The following is a 7,770-nucleotide window of genomic DNA, read 5'->3' on the forward strand; positions in this document are numbered from 1 at the left end:
GTTTAAAAATAAATCATCTAAGACACCGTTATTAAACTCGTTCCTAATAGAGTCAAAGCTTAAAGGGGCAATGTGCAGTTGTTTCATCCATTTATTTATTTTTTTACTTTTGAATTAATGAAATGTACCCAATGATTCTTGAAGGATATTACTTATAATCTCTTTATGTAGTGTTGTGTGTTTTGTCCTATATTTATATTTTGATTTATTTATTTTTAATCCCAGGCCCCCGTCCCCACAGGAGGCCTTTTGCCGTTTGGTAGGCCGTCATTGTAAATAAGAATTTGTCCTTAACTGACTTGCCTAGTTAAATAAAGGTACATTTAAAAAATCAAATAAAATGCCTCATGAGCTTAGTTCAACTGTCGTACCCCGTCAGAAACCAAAATGTAACCTTGTTTAACTCCAATGTATGTAAACAAAGTATATGTAAAAAAAAACACAAAAAAACACTATATAGCCTCAAAACATGGCTAAAACTATAATTGTTATATCATGGATGGTCAGTCCTTGCGTCTATAGCCCTGCCTATGAATTTGGAATGGTTTCTCCTAATGACAACGTCAAGGACTTGGGTAGAATGAAACCTTGAGAAGGACCATGGCCTGGAGGTAAAGCCCTCCCTTTCTGGAAACAGACCATGCCCTAGAGGTAAAGTCCTCCCTTTCTGGAAACAGACCATGCCCTAGAGGTAAAGCCCCCCCCCCCTGGAAACAGACCATGCCCTAGAGGTAAAGCCCTCCCTTCTGGAAACAGATCATGCCCTAGAGGTAAAGCCCTCCCTTCTGGAAACAGACCATGCCCTAGAGGTAAAGCCCTCTCCCCTGGAAACAGACCATGCCCTAGAGGTAAAGCCCCCCCCCCCTGGAAACAGACCATGCCCTAGAGGTAAAGCCCTCTCCTCTGGAAACAGACCATGCCCTAGAGGTAAAGCCCTCCCCCCTGGAAACAGACCATGCCCTAGAGGTAAAGCCCTCTCCCCTGGAAACAGACCATGCCCTAGAGGTAAAGCCCTCCCCTCTGGAAACAGACCATGCCCTGGAGGTAAAGCCCTCCCCTCTGGAAACAGACCATGCCCTAGAGGTAAAGCCCTCCCCTCTGGAAACAGACCATGCCCTAGAGGAAAAGCCCTCCCCCTGGAAACAGACCATGCCCTAGAGGAAAAGCCCTCCCCCTGGAAACAGACCATGCCCTAGAGGAAAAGCCCTCCCCCTGGAAACAGACCATGCCCTAGAGGAAAAGCCCTCCCCCTGGAAACAGACCATGCCCTAGAGGAAAAGCCCTCCTCTGGAAACAGACCATGCCCTAGAGGTAAAGCCCTCCCCTCTGGAAACAGACCATGCCCTAGAGGTAAAGCCCTCCCCCTGGAAACAGACCATGCCCTAGAGGTAAAGCCCTCCCCTGAAACAGACCATGCCCTAGAGGTAAAGCCCTCCCCCTGAAACAGACCATGCCCTAGAGGAAAAGCCCTCCCCCTGGAAACAGACCATGCCCTAGAGGTAAAGCCCTCCCCCTGGAAACAGACCATGCCCTAGAGGAAAAGCCCTCCCCCTGGAAACAGACCATGCCCTAGAGGTAAAGCCCTCCCTCTGGAAACAGACCATGCCCTAGAGGTAAAGCCCTCCCCCTGGAAACAGACCATGCCCTAGAGGTAAAGCCCTCCCCCTGGAAACAGACCATGCCCTAAATTTTGATACAGTTGATGTTTATATTGCTATCATGCCAAACCCCCTTCTCCTGCCAAGCCCCTTCCACTGCCAAGCCCCCTTCTCCTGCCAAGCCCCCTTCCACTGCCAAGCCCCCTTCTCCTGCCAAACCCCCTTCCACTGCCAAATACCCTGTATATAGCCTCCACATTGACTCTGTACTGGTACCCCCTGTATATAGCCTCCACATTGACTCTGTACCAGTACCCCCTGTATATAGCCTCCACATTGACTCTGTACCAGTACCCCCTGTATATAGCCTCCACATTGACTCTGTACCGATACCCCCTGTATATAGCCTCCACATTGACTCTGTACCGGTACCCCCTGTATATAGCCTCCACATTGACTCTGTACCGATACCCCCTGTATATAGCCTCCACACTGACTCAGTACCGGTGCCCCCTGTATATAGCCTCCACACTGACTCTGTACCGGTACCCCCTGTATATAGCCTCCACATTGACTCTGTACCAGTACCCCCTGTATATAGCCTCCACATTGACTCTGTACCAGTACCCCCTGTATATAGCCTACACATTGACTCTGTACTGGTACCCCCTGTATATAGCCTCCACATTGACTCTGTACCGGTGCCCCCTGTATATAGCCTCCACATTGACTCTGTACCAGTACCCCCTGTATATAGCCTCCACATTGACTCTGTACCGTAATACCCTGTATATAGCCTCCACATTGACTCTGTACCGGTACCCCCAGTATATAGCCTCCACATTGACTCTGTACCAGTACCCCCTGTATATAGCCTCCACACTGACTCTGTACCGGTACCCCCTGTATATAGCCTCCACACTGACTCGGTACCGTAATACCCTGTATATAGCCTCCACACTGACTCTGTACCGTAATACCCTGTATATAGCCTCCACATTGACTCTGTACCAGTACCCCCTGTATATAGCCTCCACATTGACTCTGTACCAGTACCCCCTGTATATAGCCTCCACATTGACTCTGTACCAGTACCCCCTGTATATAGCCTCCACATTGACTCTGTACCGGTAACCCCTGCACACTGACTCTGTACCGTAATACCCTGTATATAGCCTCCACACTGACTCTGTACCAGTACCCCCTGTATATAGCCTCCACATTGACTCTGTACCAGTACCCCCTGTATATAGCCTCCACATTGACTCTGTACCAGTACCCCCTGTATATAGCCTCCACATTGACTCTGTACCAGTACCCCCTGTATATAGCCTCCACACTGACTCTGTACCGTAATACCCTGTATATAGCCTCCACATTGACTCTGTACCGGTACCCCCTGTATATAGCCTCCACATTGACTCTGTACCAGTACCCCCTGTATATAGCCTCCACACTGACTCAGTACCGGTGCCCCCTGAATATAGCCTCCACACTGACTCTGTACCGGTACCCCCTGTATATAGCCTCCACATTGACTCTGTACCAGTACCCCCTGTATATAGCCTCCACATTGACTCTGTACCAGTACCCCCTGTATATAGCCTACACATTGACTCTGTACCAGTACCCCCTGTATATAGCCTCCACACTGACTCAGTACCGGTGCCCCCTGTATATAGCCTCCACACTGACTCTGTACCGGTGCCCCCTGTATATAGCCTCCACACTGACTCTGTACCAGTACCCCTGTATATAGCCTCCACACTGACTCTGTGCCGTAATACCCTGTATATAGCCTCCACATTGACTCTGTGCGGTGCCCCCTGTATATAGCCTCCACATTGACTCTGTACCGGTACCCCCTGTATAAAGCCTCCACACTGACTCTGTACCGGTACCCCCTGTATATAGCCTCCACACTGACTCTGTACCGGTACCCCCTGTATAAAGCCTCCACACTGACTCGGTACTGGTACCCCCTGTATATAGCCTCCACATTGACTCTGTACCAGTACCCCCTGTATATAGCCTCCACATTGACTCTGTACCGGTACCCCCTGCACACTGACTCTGTACCGTAATACCCTGTATATAGCCTCCACACTGACTCTGTACCAGTACCCCCTGTATATAGCCTCCACATTGACTCTGTACCAGTACCCCCTGTATATAGCCTCCACATTGACTCTGTACCAGTACCCCCTGTATATAGCCTCCACACTGACTCTGTACCAGTACCCCCTGTATATAGCCTCCACATTGACTCTGTACCAGTACCCCCTGTATATAGCCTCCACATTGACTCTGTACCAGTACCCCCTGTATATAGCCTCCACACTGACTCTGTACCGTAATACCCTGTATATAGCCTCCACATTGACTCTGTACCGGTACCCCCTGTATATAGCCTCCACATTGACTCTGTACCAGTACCCCCTGTATATAGCCTCCACATTGACTCTGTACCATAACTCCCTGTATATAGCCTCCACACTGACTCTGTACCGTAATACCCTGTATATAGCCTCCACATTAACTCTGTACCGGTACCCCCTGTATATAGCCTCCACATTGACTCTGTACCAGTACCCCCTGTATATAGCCTACACATTGACTCTGTACCAGTACCCCCTGTATATAGCCTCCACACTGACTCAGTACCGGTGCCCCCTGTATATAGCCTCCACACTGACTCTGTACCGGTACCCCCTGTATATAGCCTCCACATTGACTCTGTACCAGTACCCCCTGTATATAGCCTCCACATTGACTCTGTACCAGTACCCCCTGTATATAGCCTACACATTGACTATGTACCAGTACCCCCTGTATATAGCCTCCACATTGACTCTGTACCGTAATACCCTGTATATAGCCTCCACATTGACTCTGTACCGGTACCCCCTGTATATAGCCTCCACATTGACTCTGTACCGTAATACCCTGTATATAGCCTCCACATTGACTCTGTACCGGTACCCCCTGTATAAAGCCTCCACACTGACTCTGTACCGGTACCCCCTGTATATAGCCTCCACACTGACTCTGTACCGGTACCCCCTGTATAAAGCCTCCACACTGACTCGGTACTGGTACCCCCTGTATATAGCCTCCACATTGACTCTGTACCGTAATACCCTGTATATAGCCTCCACATTGACTCTATACCGGTACCCCCTGCACACTGACTCTGTACCGTAATACCCTGTATATAGCCTCCACACTGACTCTGTACCAGTACCCCCTGTATATAGCCTCCACATTGACTCTGTACCAGTACCCCCTGTATATAGCCTCCACATTGACTCTGTACCAGTACCCCCTGTATATAGCCTCCACATTGACTCTGTACCAGTACCCCCTGTATATAGCCTCCACACTGACTCTGTACCGTAATACCCTGTATATAGCCTCCACATTAACTCTGTACCGTAACCCCCTGTATATAGCCTCCACATTGACTCTGTACCAGTACCCCCTGTATATAGCCTCCACATTGACTCTGTACCAGTACCCCCTGTATATAGCCTCCACACTGACTCAGTACCGGTGCCCCCTGTATATAGCCTCCACACTGACTCTGTACCGGTACCCCCTGTATATAGCCTCCACATTGACTCTGTACCAGTACCCCCTGTATATAGCCTCCACATTGACTCTGTACCAGTACCCCCTGTATATAGCCTACACATTGACTATGTACCAGTACCCCCTGTATATAGCCTCCACATTGACTCTGTACCGTAATACCCTGTATATAGCCTCCACATTGACTCTGTGCAGTGCCCCTGTATATAGCCTCCACATTGACTCTGTGCCGTAATACCCTGTATATAGCCTCCACATTGACTCTGTACCGGTACCCCCTGTATAAAGCCTCCACACTGACTCTGTGCGGTGCCCCCTGTATATAGCCTCCACACTGACTCTGTACCCGGTACCCTGTATAAAGCCTCACACTGACTCGGTACTGGTACCCCCTGTATATAGCCTCCACATTGACTCTGTGCCGTAATACCCTGTATATAGCCTCCACATTGACTCATACGGTACCCCCTGCACACTGACTCTGTACCGTAATACCCTGTATATAGCCTCCACACTGACTCTGTACCAGTACCCCCTGTATATAGCCTCCCACATTGACTCTGTACCAGTACCCCCTGTATATAGCCTCCACATTGACTCTGTACCAGTACCCCTGTATATAGCCTCCACATTGACTCTGTGCCAGTACCCCCCTGTATATAGCCTCCACACTGACTCTGTGCCGTAATACCCCTGTATATAGCCTCCACATTGACTCTGTACCGTAATACCCTGTATATAGCCTCCACATTGACTCTATGCCGGTACCCCTGCACACTGACTCTGTGCCGTAATACCCTGTATATAGCCTCCCACACTGACTCTGTACCAGTACCCCCTGTATATAGCCTCCACATTGACTCTGTACCAGTACCCCTGTATATAGCCTCCACACTGACTCAGTAGGTGCCCCCTGTATATAGCCTCCACACTGACTCTGTGCAGTACCCCCCTGTATATAGCCTCCACATTGACTCTGTACCAGTACCCCCTGTATATAGCCTCCACATTGACTCTGTACCAGTACCCCTGTATATAGCCTACACATTGACTATGTACCAGTACCCCTGTATATAGCCTCACATTGACTCTGTACCGTAATACCCTGTATATAGCCTCCACATTGACTCTGTGCCGTAATACCCTGTATATAGCCTCCACATTGACTCTGTACGGTACCCCCTGTATAAAGCCTCCACACTGACTCGGTACTGGTACCCCCTGTATATAGCCTCCACATTGACTCTGTACCGTAATACCCTGTATATAGCCTCCACATTGACTCTATACCGGTACCCCTGCACACTGACTCTGTACCGTACCCTGTATATAGCCTCACTGACTCTGTACCAGTACCCCTGTATATAGCCTCCACATTGACTCTGTACCAGTACCCCCCCTGTATATAGCCTCCACATTGACTCTGTACCAGTACCCCCCTGTATATAGCCTCCACATTGACTCTGTACCAGTACCCCCTGTATAGCCTCCACTGACTCTGTGCCGTAATGCACCTGTATATAGCCTCCACATTGACTCTGTACCAGTACCCCCTGTATATAGCCTCCACACATTGACTCTGTACCAGTACCCCTGTATATAGCCTCCACACTGACTCAGTACCGGTGCCCCCTGTATATAGCCTCCACTGACTCTGTGCAGTGCCCTGTATATAGCCTCACATTGACTCTGTACCATTACCCCTGTATATAGCCTCCACATTGACTCTGTACCAGTACCCCCTGTATATAGCCTACACATTGACTCTGTACTGGTACCCCCTGTATATAGCCTCCACATTGACTCTGTACCGGTGCCCCCTGTATATAGCCTCCACATTGACTCTGTACCAGTACCCCCTGTATATAGCCTCCACATTGACTCTGTACCGTAATACCCTGTATATAGCCTCCACATTGACTCTGTACCGGTACCCCCAGTATATAGCCTCCACATTGACTCTGTACCAGTACCCCCTGTATATAGCCTCCACACTGACTCTGTACCGGTACCCCCTGTATATAGCCTCCACACTGACTCGGTACCGTAATACCCTGTATATAGCCTCCACACTGACTCTGTACCGTAATACCCTGTATATAGCCTCCACATTGACTCTGTACCAGTACCCCCTGTATATAGCCTCCACATTGACTCTGTACCAGTACCCCTGTATATAGCCTCCACATTGACTCTGTACCAGTACCCCCTGTATATAGCCTCCACATTGACTCTGTACCGGTAACCCCTGCACACTGACTCTGTACCGTAATACCCTGTATATAGCCTCCACACTGACTCTGTACCAGTACCCCCTGTATATAGCCTCCACATTGACTCTGTACCAGTACCCCCTGTATATAGCCTCCACATTGACTCTGTACCAGTACCCCTGTATATAGCCTCCACATTGACTCTGTACCAGTACCCCCCTGTATATAGCCTCCACACTGACTCTGTACCGTAATACCCTGTATATAGCCTCACATTGACTCTGTACCGGTACCCCCTGTATATAGCCTCCACATTGACTCTGTACCAGTACCCCCTGTATATAGCCTCCACACTGACTCAGTACCGG

The sequence above is a fragment of the Oncorhynchus nerka genome, linkage group LG24 (genome assembly GCF_034236695.1).
Source record: "Oncorhynchus nerka isolate Pitt River linkage group LG24, Oner_Uvic_2.0, whole genome shotgun sequence".
NCBI classification, from domain to species: Eukaryota; Metazoa; Chordata; class Actinopteri; order Salmoniformes; family Salmonidae; genus Oncorhynchus; species Oncorhynchus nerka.